The sequence below is a fragment of the Panthera tigris genome, assembly GCF_018350195.1.
Source record: "Panthera tigris isolate Pti1 chromosome A2 unlocalized genomic scaffold, P.tigris_Pti1_mat1.1 chrA2_random_Un_scaffold_118, whole genome shotgun sequence".
In the NCBI taxonomy this organism is placed as follows: domain Eukaryota; kingdom Metazoa; phylum Chordata; class Mammalia; order Carnivora; family Felidae; genus Panthera; species Panthera tigris.
Window position 1 is genome coordinate 36,270 of NW_024962146.1, and position 19,437 is coordinate 55,706.

The window sequence follows — 19,437 nt, forward strand, 5'->3', positions numbered from 1 at the left end:
TCTGGTGTTAGGTTTTCCTTGCTGTCCTTCTTCCAGCTCTTCAAGGTGTAAGGTTAGGTTGTGTATCTGAGAACTTTCCTCCTTCTGTCAGAAGGCCTGGATTGCTATATCCTTCCCTCTTATGACCGCCTTTCCAGTGTCCCAGAGGTTTTGGGCTGTGGTGTTATTTTCATTGGCTTCCATGTACTTTTAAATTTCCTCTTCAACTTCTTGGTTAGCCCAATCATTCTTTAGTAGGATGTTCTTTAGTCTCCAAGTATTTGTTATCTTTCCACATTTTTTTTCTTGTGGTTGATTTTGAGTTTCTCAGCATTGTGGTCTGAAACTATCCATGTTATGATCTCGATATTTTTGTGTTTGTTGAGGATTTATTTTTGTCCCAGTACATGATCTATTCTGGAGCAAATTCTGAGCGCACTGGAGAAGAATGTATATTCCATTGCTTTAGGATTTAAATTTTTTTTAACGTTTCTTTATTTTTGAGACAGAGAGAGACAGAGCATGAATGGGGGAGGATTAGAGAGAGAGGGAGACACAGAATCTGAAGCAGGCTCCAGGCTCTGAGCTGTCAGCACAGAGCCCGACTTGGGGCTTGAACTCACGGACCACGAGATCATGACCTGAGCCGAAGTTGGACGCATAATTGACTGAGCCACCCAGGCACCCCGTGTTGCTTTAGGATTTAATTTTCTGAATATATCTGTTAAGTCCATCAGGTCCAGTGTGTCATTCAAAGCCATTGTTTACTTCTTGATTTTCTGTTTAGATGATCTGTCCATTGTCTTTTGTTTTTGTTTTTGTTTTTTTTTAATTTTTTTTAACCTTTATTTATTTTTGAGACAGAGAGAGACAGAGCATGAATGGGGGAGGGTCAGAGAGAGAGGGAGACACAGAATCTGAAACAGGCTCTAGGCTCTGAGCCATCAGCACAGAGCCTGACACGGGGCTTGAACTCACGAACCGCGAGATCATGACCTGAGCCGAAGTCGGACGCTTAACCGACTGAGCCACCCAGGCGCCCCAATCTGTCCATTGTTTTAAGCGGGGTGTTGAATTCCCCTACTATGATGGTATTATTATCAATGAGTTTCTTTCTGTTTGTGATTAATTGACTTATATCTTTGGGTCCTCCTACATTTGGAGCATAAATCTTTACAATTGTTAGGACTTCTTGGTGGATAGACCCTTCATTATGATATAATGCTCTTCTTCATCTCTTGTTACAGTCTTTATTTTAAAGTCTAGATGGTCTGATATAAGTATGGCTACTCTGGCTTTCTTTTGTCAGCCATTAGCATGATAGATGGTACTCCATCCCCTTACTGTCAATCTGAAGATATCTTTAGTTCTAAAGTGGATCTCTTGTAAACAGCATATACATGGATCTTGTCTTCTTATCCATTCTGTTACCCTATGTCTTTTTATTGGAGCATTTAGTCCATTGACATTTAGAGTGAGTACTGAAAGATATAAATTTATTGCCATTATGTTTCTTGTGGAGTTGGAGTTACTGGTGGTGTTCTCTTGTCCTTTCTAGTCTTTGTTGCTTTTGGTCTCTCTCTCTCTCTCTCTCTCTCTCTCTCTCTCTCTCTCTCTCTTTTTTTCATCCTTTCCCCCCTCAGAGAGTCCCCCCTAAACTTCCTTGCAGGACTGGTTTAGTGGTCACAAGCTCCTTTAATTTTTGTTTGTCTAAGAAACTTTTAATCTCTCCTTCTATTTTGAATGACAGCCTTGCTGGATAAAGAATTTTTGGCTGCATATTTTTCCAATTCAGCACATTAAATATATTCTGCCACTCCTTTCTGACCTGCCTAGTTTCTGGTGATAGGTCTGCTGAAAACCTGACCTGTCTTCCCTTGTAGGTTAAGGACTTGTTTCCCTTGCTGCTTTCATGATTCTCTCCTCGCCTGAGTATTTTGTGAATTTGACTATGAGATGCCTTGCTGATGGTCAGTTTTTGTTGAATCTAATGGGAGTCCTCTGTACCTCCTGGATTTTGATGTCTGTGTCTTTCTCCAGATTAGGACACTTTTCTTCTGTGATTTGCTCACTTAAACCTTCTACCCCTTTCTCTCTCTCTTCATCTCCTGAGACCCCTATGATTCTGATGTTGTTCCTTTTTAATGAGTCACTGATTTCTCTAGTTCTTAAATCGTGCTCTTTTGCCTTGGTCTCCCTCTATTTTTCTGCTTCATTATTCTCCATAAGTTTGTCCTCTGTATCCCTGAATCACTTCTCTGCCTCATCCATCCTTGCCACCATGGCATCCTTTCAAGATTGCAGCTCAGTATAGCATTTTTTATTTCATCCTGATTAGATGTAACTTCTGTTATCTGTGCAGAAAGGGGTTCTAATCTATTTTCGACTCCAGGTAGTATTCTTATTATCGTGATTCTAAATTCTGATTCAGACATCTTGATTGGGTCTGTGTCGGTTAAAGTCCCTGGCTGTCGTTTCTTCCTGCTCTTTCTTTTGGGGTGAATAACTTCATCTTGTCATTTTCAAGGAAGAAGAGGAATTAATCATGTAAAAAATATAAAATTAAAAATTAAACACACACACACAAAAATCAAATAAATGATGCTAGATCCTAGGTGTGTTTTGTTCTGGTTCTTGAAATGAGATTGATAGATTGGAGGGGAAAGGGGGGGGAAGGAAAACATTTGAAAATTTGAAAAAAATGAATATAGAATGAAAAATGAATATAGAATAAAATGAAATGATGGAAGTTAAATAGAATTTGAAAACTTACAAAAAAGTAAAAAGTATAGTAGAAAGAAAAATTAAAGAAAAATTTTTTAATAAAAATTGAAAATAAAAATAAATTTTTTCTCTTCCTGTAGTCAAGAAAAAGAAAAGAAACAAAAAAAGAAAAAGAAAATGGAATAGATGGACCAGCAAACAGCCTGAAATATGGTTGAAATTACATCCTTTTCCCCTAGAAGTCAAACTATGAAGCACTTTATAGTCCATAAACTAAGCAAGCAGAGAGACTTGTGGTGTTCCTGAAGAGCGAGGTTGGCCCACTTGGGCGGGGCTTAGTGTAACGGCTCCATTCTCCACTAGATGGCGCTGCTGAGCTTACTGGGGTGGATTGTTGTGGCGCTTGTAGGTATGTATGCTCATGCACGGGAGGGGTGAAAATGGCGACTCCCGGCTACCCAGTCTCTAGTATGGGAACTCTGCTCTCCCCAACCAGCAGTCGCACACCTGTCCTTTGTCTCCGGCTTCCATTCACTGCCTGCTTTTACACTGTCCGTGACCAAGCCGTCAGGTTGCCAGGCGGCACCTCCCTCCTGAGTTTTATCTCAGATGCAGCGGTGTTTCCCGACCCCTCACTTCTGAGGGTCTGTGGCTTTGACCCGCTGAGACTTTCCGCGGGAGAGTCTCACTGAGCAATGGCCAGGTGCCAACCGCACCCAGGAACGTTCACAGGACCGTGCTGCTGCTGATGCGCAGAGACTGCGACCGGGTGCCAGCCCGCCCCAGAAAAAGTTCACGCAATCATATAGCGGCAGCATTTCAGGGATTATGCAAAATCACTACACAATTCTGGTGCCAGTCTTCACCCTTGACAACCTTGTTCCAGCACCGGCGAATATGGTTGTTCTCCAGGGTCTGCTGGTACCTGTGCCTCTGTGGGGGCCACACCGCCTCTACCAGATGTTCTCCCAGCAGGGGAACCACCTCTCCCCTGTGGCTCGAAGACCCACTGGACTTCACTCTCCTCCTGGGGATTTGCCCTTCCCAACAGAGCACTGCCAGGTATTGAGCTGTGGACTTCCAGGCTCTGCGTTCCACCTGTTTATAGCATCTTAATGGAATTTAAGCCCTCTCCTTTCTCCTTTCTCCCTTTTTAGTTCAGTCACTGTGGCTGTTTCCACTTTTTCACTTTCTCTCCAAATGCTTTTGGGGGGGGGAGTGCTTTTCCCATACCTCACCCCCCCGCCCGCATCTCCATCCTCTCTCTACATGCAAAAACAGCTCCCTGCCCTCCGCAGCTTCTCTCTCCCCCAGTTCGCCTCTCCGTGTCATGTACCTGCTGAGTTCTGTGGTTCAGGTGGTGCATGTTGTTGTGTTAATACTCAAATCAGTTTTCTAGGTGTGCAGGATGGTTTCGAGTTGATCTGGCTGTATTTCATGGATGCAAAATGCAAAAACAACTTGCACGCTCTCCCTCCATGTTGGCTCCTCCCCAGCTAGATCTTCTCATGTCAGATCACACAGCCACCACTAAAATCGCCACACCTGGGTTTCCATCTGAACTCTCCCAATGTTGAATGGAAAATTAATTCTTTCAAAGTCTGGATTTGGCCCCTGAGGCCTAATTCCTGGCCCTTGGTTAAAGTCGCTTGACTAGAGATGGGTTGAGGGCCAGGAGCCCCAAGACAGTGTCCAGATTCAGGATAGGCGCAGCCCCTTTGCCCCCACCTGGTGGCCTCCTTGTGGACATGCAGGGGCACCCTTTCACCACCACCACCACCCCAAAATCATCCTCCTGGGCAGGGTGCGGTGGCCTGCAGGCCGCTAGGTCTCTGCCTCCCTGGCAGAGCTGCCTCACTGCCTAGAGCTGGCTTCGGATTCCATGTCTCCCTCTCTCTCTGGCCCTTCCCTTGCTCACGCTCTGTGTGTGTCTCTCTCTCTCTCAAAACTAAATAAAAAACGTTAATTAGAAAAAAAAATTTAAAAAGTAGTTGCTGATTTCAGCACCATGGGGACAGGAGGACTTGGCGACTCACCCGGAGACAGAGTCAGGATTCAAACCCAGCCTGGCACCCTGGAGACGTCCCTGTCCTTCCTCCCTTTTATGACTGCCTGGTTGTTGGGCAGGGATGGCTCCCGGGGCTGATAGCTGGTACCTCTCCGAGGGACACTGGCATGTGTCATGATGGCTCCTGGGGAAGTAGAGAGTGTGGGCCTGGGCATCAGGTCTGCATCAGACCCCAGCTCTGCCCCTACCTGCTGTGTGACCTGGAAATAGCCCTAACCTCTCTGTGCCCGGCTTTCCCAACCTGACTCGTAGGGTTGCTGTGCTTGGCACGCAGTCGGCTCTCCATCGAAGGACGGAAGCCAGTGCTTCCAAAGGGACCTTCTCTTACAAGCTGAAAGGTGACACACGTGGGCCATGTGTCACCCAGAGCTGCTCCTTGACAGGCCAGGCTAGCGTGACCCAACAGGTCCTCCTGCCCACACACCCCTCCCACCTGAGGCCTTTCCCTTGTCACTGACAGTGATGAAGAGCAGGTCACAGTGCCCCAGGAAGTCTGAACTGAGTTTGTGTAACCTGGGCGAATCCCCTGTCTCCCACGACTGGGTTTCCAGGTCGTTTGAATAAGGGACAGAGCGCCACTCACTCGGGTCTTAGCTGCAAGGCCCCCAGGGGCACGATTTACTAATTGCCCCACTGCTTGGGGGCCGGGAGGTATGGATTCCAGGGCACATGAGCCTCTGCCCGGGGACTTTAGGGGACTCCAGGGGACTCATGCCCAGCCAGCCTCCTAGAACAGGGTTAGTGATCCAAGGCCAAGTGTAACTTGTTGGGAAAACAGCCCTGCCCACTGCTGAAAATGCGACTGCGACACATGGCGGGTCCCAGGTGCCTGAACCCCCGTCACCCAGAAAGCAGTGCTGGAGACTGCGGACTACCTATGGCTGAGGTTTGTTTTGCACCAGAACAGCAGAGCTGAGGAGTTGTGGCAGACACATAGGCGGAGTAAAATGCTTTATGGAGAAAGCATTCCGACCCTGCCCTGGAAGACAGGGATCACGACAGCAATGATAGCGTGTCTGGGAGTACACTCAGCCCCAACCAGCTTCCGAGCTAACCCGGTGTTACCTCGCTTAATTACCCCCCCCACCCCACCCTAAGAGGGAGGGCTTTCAAGAGTCCCAGTTTACAGATAAGAAAACTGAGGCTCATTTTCCTTTTGATGACTAAGTGATGGAGCCAGCTTTGAATGCCAGTGTTCCTATTTCAACGTCATGTCTCGCCACCTGGTTTGGAGAAAGGGCGGGTCCAGGCAGCTGGGACACTCCATCTTTCACACATACAGCCCCCCTCCGGGGCCTGCTGTCCTGGAGGCAGCTGGATGAATCCACTTAATCGAGTTCCTCTAAACCCACTCAATCCCTGGCGGCAGCTCTCCTGGCGGCCTGACACTTTGCTGGCTGAGGTTTTCTGGGTGAATCCTTGGTGCCCGCCCACCCGCCCTGCTTGGTCAGACAGGCCCCTCCAAGCCTTGTGATTCTAAACCCTCAGCTCAACGTTTTACAGAACTGCATGAAAAGAGGCCTGCTGGCCTGTGTGCGAGGGGGAGTTTATTGGGGTGGCCTCTTAACACTAAAGTCAACGCAGGAAGGGAACAGAATTGATATACATAATGGTACTCAACTTGAAGCTTAGAAGCTGTGGCGCCAGAAGAAATCAAAGCTGAGGCTGAGGGCTACAAGAGAGCAGGATTGGGGCTTGACTAGTGGGTTCTCAATGTGCCATTTAATTAAAAAAAAATCAGCCGCCTGGATGATACCAGCTTGCCCTTTAAGGCCAGAATTGGCTGACCTGGCAACCCGGGCACCTGTCCATCCCAGGATGTGATTTCCTGGAACAGAGGGTCTTCATTAGGGCTGCTGCCCTCTCAGACACGGGCTGGACTGTGAGGGCCTCCCCCGCGGTGCACCTGCCCACCTGGTCACCCCCGGACTGTGTGGTCCCTGCAAGAGCAGGGCATTCTTAACACTTGGCTTGGAGGGCCGCAGGGCATAACAGATAGATGACACGTTTATGGGGTCACATGTGTGTCCTTCTGCATGGGTAAGCATGGCACAGAGCAGAGCCCTCCTCCCTCCCCTCCCCATGTCCTCTCCCTTCCCATCCTCTGACCCCCCCTGGTGGAGCGCTGGAGTGAGCAGGAGTTCTGAGCCCCCCTTGGGTTTGTTTAGCCAATAAGCAAACTTCCTAAAGTCCTGAAGTCATACATAGCACGGTGGACGGGGAAAGGTAGCGGCTCTGGTGTCACACCCTACCCCACACCTCACAGCAAGCCCCCACTCACTTCTAGCCTCTGCTGTCTTTTCTGGAGAGTGGGACACAGTCAGCCCCACCCTCGAGCTGGGGGCATCCCGTGTACATGACAACACCGGGCACCGAGTCATTTCAGGCCCCCTGGGGCCTCTGGCTGGAAGCCAGGCTGAGGGAAGGTGGGACCGGTGGGGGCCACAGGGTCGCGGATGTGACACAGTAGCTGTCTAAAGGACCAGGCTGAGGGTGTGCGTTCTAATATCCAGAAACAGGTAGCTGCCACTACCAAATGTATGAGTTAAGGTCATGTTTGCTCTCTCTTGTCAATTATAATCATCCGTTTGAATAGAGGCCACCAGAGTTTTATTAGCGACATTATTGGCTGTCACAGAATGGCTCTACTCCGTTCCTAAAGTGCCCGTACAAAACTGCAATTTCCCCTCTGCTCCTGCACTCACTCTCATGCTCAGCGTCTCCTAGGAGCTCCCCATAGCCTAAGGCCTGCCCCACTCCAGGCCTAAACTGGAAAATGAGGGCCTGCCCAACTTTCCCACCTGTGCTCTGTTCCCACGGTAATGAACCAGCAGTAATCCCGAGCACCCAAGCTGTCCCCACACCTCTGCACCTCTGTGCCATTCCTTCTGCTCTCCATCCCCTGTGCTTTGAGCCCTCAGCTCCCTTATCCACTTGTCCCTTCGAGCTGGATGGTGTCAGATGCTCACATAGTAGCCTTTGTCCAGCCCGCCCTGCCTTCTTCCTGTGGATGCTCCACTTGGAGGAATCAGGGTTGGTCCAAGCCAGTCACGGCAACCACTTTTCCTGCAGCTGGTGACTGGCTGGGGAAGGGGCTCGGGACCCAGTTCTGGCCAATGAGGTATTAGAGGAAGTCTTTGGGGGCTTCTGTGAGAGATTCTCCTTCTTGAGTAGAGGTGGGCAGGGTTCAAGAAGGTGCCCCCTTGCTTCCGACTTGAGTGCTAACTGTGCAGATGTCACGGCTGGAGTGGAAGCAGCCACACGGCAACCGTGAACCAGTGACACCAATATTCTGTTAACGGTATAACGGAGAGGCAGGAGGCACCTGGGTCACTGATGACATTGTGAGCCACCAGACCACCTCTGGACCTCCCATCTCTCACATCGTCATTAAACATTCAATGTTAGATGCCTTCATAGTTTAAGCCACTCTTGGTAGGGTTTTCTGTCACTTCAGCCAAACACATCCAACTGATACAGCCTTCTAGTGTTGGTTAAAATTTCTCTGTTCTTAACTAGTTCCCCAGCAGACTTGGATCTCTGCCCCTGTCCCTGTACTCTACACCCATGAGCTACGGTGCTCTGTCTGTCTGGTTGGCCCATTCATGTTTGGTCTGTGAACACCTCTGAGACAAGCCTCTGCCTTTTCCTCTCTGGCCAACCTGACCCTGCACGCAGTGGGCCTTCGGGTCACCCCAAGGGACCTCACCACACCCTCTCCTCCCCCATCATGGCCAGAGCCTCCAGCCGTCATGAAGTCTTCCAGTTCACTTTGGCCCAAGCACTGCTTCCGGACCCTGAGGGCTTCGACAGCCTCTTCAGTTTTAAGCGTGAGGTCTTTTCTAAATAGAACTTTCCAGCTGTCAGCTCTTGCCTCGTGTGTCCCTTCAAGTGCTAAGCTGTTGAGTTCTTGTCAGCTTGGCCTTTCCTGTGGCAGGCACGGGAGGCCACAGTGCACAGAAAGGAGTGCACGAGTGAGACATGGAAAGTGCAGTGATGGATACATCCCATTCCAAACCGAGTGAGACTCTTGGCATGTTCTGGAAAAGACCTTGGGTGTGCAAGTCGGGCGTCAGGTTCCCCAAGGCTCCAAGGAAAGAGATGTCCCCAGGCATAGTGGAGGGGTGAAGGCTCTTGGCCTCCCTTGTAGCAGCTCCCAATGCCGGCTGTGAATGGGGGACTGCCCTGTGGTCACAAGAGCAGGACTCTTCCAAGGAAAGCAAGGGAAAGAGAGGGATTCTAGTCCTCGGGGAACTGGGAAGGTGTGTTAGTGCTGGGGAAAGAAGGTCCCTGCCTGCCTTCAGTGCACATTGCTTTTTTGAGTCTTGTAACAGGCACATGACAGTTACCAAGTCTCAGGCACCCACAGAATGCCAGGCGTGGGGCCAGGTGCCCTGACACACGGACAGGCCATACCATGAGGCTTCTCAGGCTGCACACAGCAGAATCCAGGTGTGCAATCTTGGCTTCACACTTCCAAGCTATAGCCTTGTCACCTCCTTTCTCTGAGCCTCTGCCACGTCCTCTAAAATGGGGTCATCAGTTGCTACCTTAACAGGGTCGGTCCTATGAGGATTAATTTGGGTAATGTGACTGGCCCAGCCTATAGCAGGCTGCCAACAGATACGGTTTGAATCGATTTGGATCTCCAGGTTAGACTGTGGAGTTTTGCACTGTTATCTCAAAGTCCCCCTTGAACCTAGCCTAAATCCATACTGTCACAATTCCAGGATGCTCCATTTAGACAACTTCAAGGAACAATTGGAGTTGTTGTTGTTGTTGTTGTTGTTTTTTGATAGCCACTGAGTGACAGAAAAACCAAATCGGCTTAAACAAGCAATCAAACGAAGCAAGAGAGAATGATTTACGTACCTAAGAAGGCTAAGGGCAGACAGTTTTAGGCAAGGCCGTACCTGGGTGCTTGATGACATCAGTAGCAATCATCTTTCCCGACCTCTTGGCCTTGCTTACTTTCCTCTGTGCTGGTGTCATTCTCAGCTGGGCTTTTCTGTTAGGAAAGCAAGATGGCCCCCAACAGTCACCTTCAGCCTCCCAACAGAAAAAGAACCCCTCATTCCCTATGATTCCAGCCCTAAGGTCTGGACCCACTGGGACCTGACTGGCACATACCCAGTGCTGAACCAATCACTGTGGCCAGGGAGGATGGCCAGATTGAGGTCGTGTGACCACCCTCCCTAAGGAAACTCCTGAGCTGTTCAACCTGTTTTCCTGGGTGGGAGTGAACCTGAGAGAACAGAGGTTAGTGTCCAGTTGCTGCCCTCCTCTGTGCTCAATATCCTGGGTTGCACCTGCTCTTATCCTCTTCCCGCCACCCCACTGTCTTCGTGGCAGCACTTCTTACCTTCCCCCACTGCTTTCTTCGGTACCATTTCACCCATACCAAAAAGGAACACGACTTCCTGTTTGAATTCAGGATCTGGGGCCCAAGCCCAGCTTCAAGATTTTTTTTTTTTTTTTTTTTTTTGCGTCCCGGTATAATCGTTTATTCAGTCAACCAGTGTCCAATGAGTACCTACTATGTCCTCCAGTGAGTTTTCAGGGTCTAATTATTCTGGGTTTCTGGGGGGAAATCCCAGGAGCCTTCCAAGGAAATGAGTTTTGTCTGAGCAAGCATCTAGAGGCTAGCTTCCAGTCCCTCGGTGCCACCCACTGTGTGGCCCCGAGGGAAGTCTTTCCCCTCTCTGGACTTGTGCTTTCTTATCTGAAAAAATGAGGCACTGGGAAAGTTGAAATCCTGGAGCCCTCTCAGCTCTGACATCCTGTGTGGCGGGGTCTTAGAACAAGCCTCTCCAGGTGAGTCAGCCTGTAAGCACCATGGACAGTGACCACAACACTCCCTCTGCTGCCACAGGGAGCATCTTATTTGCTGTCCCCGTGGGTGCGCTGAACTGAGTCCACAACCATACAGTTCTGTGTCTGAACCTTCCACTTCTTGGCTAATGAGAACATCCAGGGCAGAGGAGACCCCACGGCTTTCTGTGCCTGTGTGGACCCCAAGGCTCTAAATTCCTGTAAGGTGGCCTAATGCTGCTGCTACAGAAATTCTCTTTTGAGGTGTTTGTGAATCCCAAGCCCTCCCACCACCGAAAGTCAAGTCTGGAACTCTGAAAAGAAAGCATAGGGAGGGAGGCTACATGGAGGAGAGGAGAGGATTCTATAGAGGTTGCTATATGTCCATGGAGTCCATCCTTCCTCTGCCTCCCTGTCCCTCCCTTCTTCTTCTCTCACCCACTCCCCTTTCTCTGTTATAGCCGAAATTGGTCATAGCCCCGTGGAAGAAGAAAGATGCCTGATGTGTCAGTAGGGAGGCGAGGGATCCTTTTGAGGCATGCCCAGTGGGAGGACTTTCTTTTTCTTCTGGTTGAGTCTAGTTTCTCTTCACTCTTAACACTTGGAGACATGAATTAATTCCCTTGGTCACTGTGTCACTCATTTGTCAGCTCACTCGCCTGCTCACCACATCCATGTGTTCCCATCTTTATTTAGTTCAGCCGTTTTTTTTTTTTCAAGCAAGAAGGGAGATTTCTTAGGAGAACATAGAGAACCCAAGGACAAGTAGAGAATAGAGTAGCTGGTCCTCCCCAAAGATGGGAGCCAGCAACTGTTTAAGACATGAGAAGCCAAGCCTGCTGTATCTTTTCACCATTCTGGCATCACACATTCACTCACCTCTGCTCCTCTTTGTACATCACTAGATCCTTCCATCTTTTAAACCTCTTGGCTTCTCTCCATTTCCACTGCCATGACCCTAGTGTAAAGTACTTTTCTTTTTTTTTTCCCTGGGAAACTGAGGCAGCTTCCCGAATTTTCTCCCGAATCCCACCCTTGCCCATTTCCAATCTGTGTCTCTCACTACAGCCAGAGGGATTTTTAGAAATGAACAGTTTATTCAACAGATTTCACTGATCCTAGGAAAGACGTCAAAATCATAAGCACGGTGTGGAACTGGATTACCACTCCCCCACATTCGGTGCCCTGTATCGAAGTGCCCTGCTCGGTTGGAGGATTATACAGCATGGCCCATGTTGTCCTCAGGCATGGCAGAGGGGCTGGTGAACAGTGAAAACAGATGTGAGCACACGCTTTAAGAACCAGTGAGTAATTTACCACTTTTCTTTTCCTTTTTCCACGACAATGGCAATATTCCAGACAGAGACAGACTGCTCTGTCAACCTGAGTCCAGAGGGGAGAGGAGACGAAGGAGAGCCACATGTGCGTGTAGTCTGAGACATAAAGAAACTTTATTGTAGGCCACTGAGATTTAGAGAATTGTGTGTTATGCAGCGTAACCCATCCTAACCTAACCGATATGCATAATCCATGAACTCTTGCCCATCGCCCCATTGCTTTGCTGAGGCACCACTGGCCTTTCGGTCCTTACACAAGTTGCTCCCTCCCACCTTACAACATTTGTCTGTGACTCTCTCTCTCCTGGGAAAGTTCTTCACTCCCATTGTTGGGCAGTTGACAGTTACTCACCAATGAGGTCTTGGCTTCACTGTGAAATACTCAGGAAAGGATTGCCTGGTCTCTGTTCAGAATACCTAGAATTTACCTTCTTTGTCATTAGAACTCTTTCACTACACTCTAAGTTTGAGGAAAACAGAGCCCAGGGATTTAGATCATGCTTCTTTGAGGCCCTACTCCACCCCCCCCACCAATGTGCCCGGGCCCATGTTGAGGGGCTGGAGGTAACGGGGGTACATCAGCCCTGTGCCCTGCTCCCACCACCTGCCCCGTGACGGGGGAGATAGGTGTGCAAGCAGCAACATTTGAACCCATTATGATCGTTCTAGCAGGAAATTAGTGTAAAGAAGCCAGCGAGAAGGCAAGGAGACTGCCTGGAAGAGGGGGAGTCAGAGATGACTTTGAGTAGGATTTGGAGATGTCCAGGTGGGGGGAGCTTCCTGGGAGAGTGGGCGATGGGGGGATCTGATGGAGGGATTGTAGGGCAAGAAGTGGTGCCCAGAGTTTCCAGGACTTGAAAGAGGATGAACCCAGGAGAAGTTGGAACCAGAAGTAAATATCTGGCATCTGTGTGTATTCCTGGGAACACAAGTGAGCATTCCTGTTGGAGTGCCTTTGCAAGCCCATGGTGTTTGCTTCTTGGGGAAGAGGGATGGTGATAAAGATGACAGTGGGTTCCAAGCCCTTTCACACAGTGGATATCAGTGGCAGGCTCTGATCCGAGGTTGTGGTGGGCGTGTGTGGGCAGCTGTGTTCCCAGACACAGCAGCAGGAGAGACATCTTTGTCTCCACTCTGCTCATTGGACACGTCTGGATGCCTTAAATTCCTGACCTTGTCTTCTAAGAAAACCCACCACGGTTCTTTCTAGCGAATCAAGGCTTCCTGTGTACACAGCCCGGTAGTCATTTAAAACGTGTATCAGGTGAACAAAATGAAAGAGAGACGAATCGCCGAAGCATCACGTCCCTGGGTATGATGTCTCTCCACATGATCTTGTTATTAAAAGAATCCGCAGGGACACGGATGAAACCAGATGCTTCATAATTAGGGGCTGTGGTCACTCAGCAGGCCCCTGCTCTGGGGAAATGAGGTGTTTCCTGGGGTTTGAGGGCCCTGATGGGACATGACAGAAAAGCTTCTCAGCCTCCCAGAAGGTTGGAGGGTGGGCAGTGATGCTGGAGAAGTCACCCACCTCTGTGGCCCTTGAGTTTCTCACTGTTGGAATAGGGAGGGAGGTACCATTCCCCGACTGCCAACCTCACTGGCTGTGCGGCTTAGGCAGTAGGTGGACAGTTCTCGGAGAAGCCCATTGATTCCAAGGAATTGTGGCTGTTTGATGGTATTATTTTGTGAGGTGGACCCTGCTGGGCTCCCCATACTGGAGGGGACAGACACCCACAGAAACTGGACCAGACCCAGCACACAAGCTCTCCTCGGAAAAGCTGACCTCTGTGTGGTGGTTGTCTAGAGGAAGGGACGTCAGCGGTCACTGGGGGGGGTGGGGGTGGGAGGTAGATGGAATAGCACAACCAAGGAGGAGTCTTGTGAGCTGGGACCATAAGGGGAGGAAGAGGGGACAGGCGGGGGCAGGGGGGGCAGGTAGGGAGGGGAGCAGAGGAGCAAAGGCCTGCAGGCCCAGACAGGCCTAGGCGGTGGTGAAAGGAATGCCATCCTCCTGCCTCAGAGAGCTTGTTGAATGTGGCACAACGGGGCCGCTTCCACGGCTCTTTGGGCTAGAGGGTGTTGCTGAGCTCCTGCCTGGCCCTTTGCCTGTCTTGCCGTTTTCAGGTCCAGCAGAGCTCACCCGCAGAGTGTAGACATGAGCCTGCCCACCCGACGGATGGGAGCACGGGCTCTGGTCAGATGATGGGGGGGGGGCAGGGACCCCCCCACGGCGGACCGGAGGCCACAGGCGTGGGCTGTGTAGAAGCTGAGGCTGCACGCTGCCAGGGTCCGGCTAGGGTCAGTTCCAAAGCCAGCCGGCTCCTCCCTAGGGCCCCTGCCTCTCAGACTAGCCAGTGACTGCTGGTGAGGCTTCAGAACCTTCCAGGCCACAGCTGGAGGGACCCTCTCCAGATCAGCATGTAAGTATCACTTAGTGTGCCCTCTCAGACTGGCATCCCTGGCAGCCTGCAGGGCCCAGCTGTGGAGTCCAACGCTGCGTGTCTGTGCTCCATGTGAAACAGTGCTGCAATCCATGAGTAGTGTCCTCAGCGGGTGAGGAAGGGGAGACCTGGGTTATGCACGCCAGCCATTTGCCACTGCTGGTACACCCCCTTATCTTGCATATGGAGAAACTGGGGCCCAGAGGGAAGAATGCCCTCGTCCAATTGCCTGTCCTTTCACTTCCCGCTCTGGCCTCTCGACGGAACTCTTGGTACCCCCCGTGACACCACGTGAAAACAGTGAACTATGTGTGTGACAAGGAAATCATACTGGATGTGTCTGGACCCACACCATGTTTCTCTTCTTGTTTTTCTCCTTTGCCTCTGTTCTGTTTTAATACTTCGTGTGTTTCGTGCATTATGAAGGATGGTGGGACAATGAACATCCGTGGGCCCGCAGCTCAACTCCAGAACTAGAACATTCCCAGTCACTTCCATCTTCTCCTTGCCTGGAGGTCACCCCTCTCTGCAATTTGGTGTTTGTTTGTTTGCCATTCTCTTGCTCACAGGCCGACTGAATAAGCCTAAACATTAGATTGCTTCTTTGTTCTCAAGCGGTAAAAACTTGCTCTCTGTATGTAGATCTCTAAAATTTGCATTTTTGTACTCAACATTTCCCTGTCTCTAAGCTTGAGCTGTGCTGCTGTGTAGCTGGAGTTTGCTGTCACCAGTGTGGAAAGAAATTGTGTGACTGTGCTACAATTTCTTTTTGCATTGCTCTGTCAATGAGTATCTGGGTCATTTCCTTTCTTCCCCTCCTCTTGCTAACAGTGCTGCGACGAACTCTTCTTGGGTGTGCCTTGTGTGACTCCTGGGAGTGGATTTGCAGGGTTCTAAGGTATGGGACTGGTCAACCTAACAAGAAAAGGCCAAAGTGGTTTTCAGTGTGGCCAGACCAGGTTTCACACTCATCAACCGTGGGTGCCAGCTGATCCTCTCAGACCCTCGGTGCTTTCAGATGTCACATGTCTTCCTCACTGTGAGCCTGATGGATGTGAAATCTCTCACGGGGACCTTACCTTGCACTTCCCTGCATCCTCGTGACATCCGGCAGCTTTTCCCGTGTTCATCTGTGCACTCCGTTTCCTCCTCTACGACATGCCTGCTGTGGTCTTTTTGCTCATTGCCTCTCTTCTTCCTGTGGATTTGTAGGACTTCTTTATGTATTCTGGATACTGATCCTTTGCTAGTTGTACATATGCCAGAGGTCTTCTGCTTTTAGTGATTTGTCTTTTCACCCGTCATTTGGTGAAGGGAAATTTACATTTTCCTGCAGTCAAACCTATCGATTTTTTTTTTTTATGCTTACTGAGCTTTTAACACCTTGTTAAAGAAATTGTTCCCAACCCCAAGTTTGGAAAGATATTCCCCCAGAATATCCCCCTCTTCAACTTCTCTTTTTCAAATATAGATTTTTAATGTGTCTGGAATTGGTTCCGATGTCCCAGCACCGTTTACTAACTGGGCCCCCTTTCTCCAGTCACATGTCAAGAAGCCTTTTTAAAACTCCTAAGAATTGAGCTCTTCAGATCTCTGATCATTTGTAGCACACCTGCAGTCATTCATGCCTGCTGTCCGCGTGTTCTCCCCTCTCCCTCTTTTTACCATTGCGATCCCTGGTACGTGCAGGTGCCCCAGGAGGCCCTGTGTAGCCATGTATGGATATTTTTTTCTATGTTTCTTTCTTTATCATTTTTTGAGAAGGAGAGAGAGAGAGAGTGGGGAAGGGGCAAGGACAGAGAAAATCCTAAGCAGGCTCCATGCTGTCGGTGCAGAGCCTCATGTGGGGCTCAGTCCCCTGACTCTGCGATCGTGACCTGGGCTGACAGCAAGAGTCAGACGCTTAACCAACAGAGTCACCCAGGCGCCCCATCCATGGATGTTTTTGTGAGGATGAGGAAACAGGAGCACAGAGGAGGGTTGAGTTTGTAATGGCCACACAACGACCGTGTTGGGTGACCCCAACGTGGAGTCTGTCTCTGATTCTCTGAAGGCGGGTTCTGTGTTCCTTCCTCTTGGTGTCTGGCTGTGCACAGTAGGGCTGGTGGGTTGGGACCCAGGACCCTGGGGCTGTCAGTGGAGGGATCAGACATGACAGCCTGCCTTTCCGTTTCCATCCCATGGGCTCCCCTGAGCTGCTGTGAAACTATTTGGACACATTGTTCCTGGGGGCCTGAAAACCTCCTGCCACCTCTGCTTCTCACCCCTGCCTCATCCCTCCTGCTGTCCTTTTGATGATGAAGCAGCTGAGGTTTAACTCCTGCCTCTCACTCCCCACCAGCTCCTTGCCCAGTAAGGGGAGGGAGAGCCCTGGGAGCAGTACCCCAGCAGCCTCAAACCTGGAACAGAGTCGAATCCTTGCTGGGAAGGCTCCACCCTTGCTCTGAGTGATGCAGAGTCATGGCCTCTGATGATGTGGATGACAACTCACTTCTGCAGCATTTGTGATGTGCTGGGGCCCAGTCTGAGCATTCCGTGGGGGTCCTCGCCACCCTGTGAGGAGACACTGTTTTTACACTCATCTTATAGATGCGGAAGCTGAGGCTCAGAGCCGTTATGAGGCTTGCCTGGGGTCACTCAGCAGGGCAGTGATGGAGTGAGCTGCAATTTGATCCCAGGCAGTCTGGCTCCAGACTCCACGCTCTTTACCACGAGACTGCATGGTCCCTTTGGACCCCAACCAGGCCCTAGCTCTCCCTCCTGGTGACTGGTCCAGGACTCTGGGATGGGTCTGCCATGGGGCCCCTCACGGAGTACAGAAGAGCTTTGTCCCTGAACCCTGGATCCATGGTGGGTCTGGGCCTGCCCTGGGCCTCCTTGGGCCTGGAGGGTGCCCTTCCCAGCTTCCGAGGCTGAGCCAGGCCACCCGGTGTTGCTCCTGTTTGCGGCCGGGGAGTCCCAGCTCCAGTTAGAGACTTCTCTCTTTTGTAGGCTCTAGAAACTCTGAGAAGGGACCTAAATGGTGGGCCCTCGATTAAGGGGTTTCAGAAGGCAGGAGCCCCAGGGACACCTTGCTTTGTGAAGCCTCTTGTGTTCCAGGGAACTGCTCTCTGTGGCCACCTCAAGACGAGGTGTTTTTGACAAACATGTGTCACCTGCATAACACTTGTAAGCAGTTATGCCATGGCCATAAACCTGGGCTTGTGCGGCCGAGTGAGATACCAGCTCCTACATGTGGCTAAAGCACTGCCAACAGTGTCTCTGCTGGTTTGTCTGGCAGTGGGGGGTGCCAGGCTGCTTCAGGACACATCAGCTCCCAGGCAGTGGCTGTGTGCTATGAAGGTCCCAACGCCGACGTCTTTCTCAGCATCCCACCCTCCCTTCCTAACCTTCGCTGGCTCCCTCTGGATGTCTCACAATGTGGACACTTTTGCACCCAGTCATGCTAATTGCTCTGAAAAGAAATAAAGCGGACAGTGACACAGGCCATTTGGTAAGAATGATCTGTGATCTCCGGTTTGTTTAACAAAGCCTACTGGGTCAGAGCCTGAAGGAAATGGGGGGGAGCCGTGTGGGTATCCTGGAAGAGCATGCTAGTCAGGAGAGTTGCACATGCAAAGGCCCGGAGGTCAGGTTAGGTCTTATGGGTTGGAGGCAGGTGTGTCTGGAGTGCAGTGAGAGGCACAAACCTGGGAGCAGGGTGGGAATAGGGAGCATGGTGTGGGATGGTGTGGCATTTGGGTTTCACCTGGAGTGTCATGGAAAGCGGCTGGAAGGCCCTGGGTAGGTCCAGGAAACCGTAGAGGAGGCCAGATGGCTTAGGCACAGCCACTACCAGGCCAACTATACCTTGGTTGTAACTGTGAGGACTGTAGATCCTAGCTGTACAGCAGAACCCAGGTAACAGCAAACATGAGGGCCAGGTGAAGGTCCCAAGGCCAGCCAGTCCATCTGTCTGCAGCCAGGCCTCTGCCTATAAATCCTGCAGCCTGTGCATCCTGCCCAGAATGCTGGGATGCCTGGATCTGTTAGTTTCTGCTGCGGAATAACCACCCCGAAATGTACCAGCTTGCACCAACTGTTGAGTTAGCTGAGCAGCTAGCTGGTCGGGCAGGTCTTCCAGGCTCCCTCAAGCATGTGTGGTCAATGGCAGAGGTCGGCTGATTGCTGGCTGGCTGTTGGCCGGGGCGACTAGGGTGGTGGTGAGTAGACTACATGTGTCCCATTCTTCCAGGAGGCCATCTGGGCTTCTGCACATGGTGGTGCCAGGGTCCCAAGAGGGTGGGCACGCAAGGCCACGAGGCTCTTTGAGGCCTACGCCTGAAATTGGCACGGCATCATTTCCACCACATTCTGTCGGCCAGAGCAAGTCACGGAGCCAGTGCAGATTCAAAGCGGGGGGGTCTAGACCCCACCCCTGATGGGAAGAGCTGCCCCATCATAGTGCAAAGGGTACGGAGACAGGGGGGTGGAAGAACAGAGCTGTTTAGGGGTCAACCGCAGTGTCCCGTGTTCTTGAGAGAGGAGAAAGGCAGGAGCCAGGGCCCCAGAACAGTCAGCCATGGCTGTGTCTCTGTCGCCCTGAAGAAACCAGACCCCCAACAATCCAGGACTAGGCAGAGGAAGCTCGGACCATTTGTTACTTTGTCACCAAATGCCACCTAGCCAGTAGCGATAGACTCAACAGTCCCCATGGAGGGGTCTTTCTCTGGGATGCTTACACCCAAGGACTGCAGAGATCATATGGAACATCGCACACCTTTGGCACCACCTCTTCCAGGAAGCCCTCCAGGCTTCTTCTGGGCTCTCCCAGGCTCACCCGCCCCCCGTCACAGAAGACAGTGTACTTGTGTCCCTCATTGGTGCATGTGTGTGTCAGCCTCCTGAGTCAGAAAGGCCAAGGCCTGAGGACGGGGCTGTGTCTCACTCACCCCGAATCCCTACTCCTAGCTGGGAGTGTGCACTGAGGATGAGGCTGGCAAGGTATGGGTATACTGGGGACCTGCTTTCAGTGCTGACTCACAGTTGATGTCTGCAAGGGAAGGGGAGGGTCACTGTACCTGGTAGCAGG

The 19,437-nt window shown here is 50.9% G+C and overlaps 1 long non-coding RNA gene across 3 annotated transcripts; it reads left to right on the forward strand.

Moving 5' to 3' along the window:
- The first annotated feature begins 9,879 nt into the window (after window positions 1-9,879).
- LOC122236183 lies at window positions 9,880-17,866 on the forward strand. 3 transcript variants are annotated; one of them, XR_006214307.1, is made up of 3 exons: window positions 9,880-10,030; window positions 11,705-11,886; window positions 17,466-17,866. It is a non-coding gene; the product is annotated as an uncharacterized LOC122236183 (long non-coding RNA). The 3 variants fall into 3 exon arrangements; XR_006214306.1 differs by lacking the exon at window positions 17,466-17,866 and adding an exon at window positions 14,793-15,697; XR_006214308.1 differs by lacking the exon at window positions 17,466-17,866 and adding an exon at window positions 14,050-14,136.
- The last annotated feature ends 1,571 nt before the right edge of the window (window positions 17,867-19,437 follow it).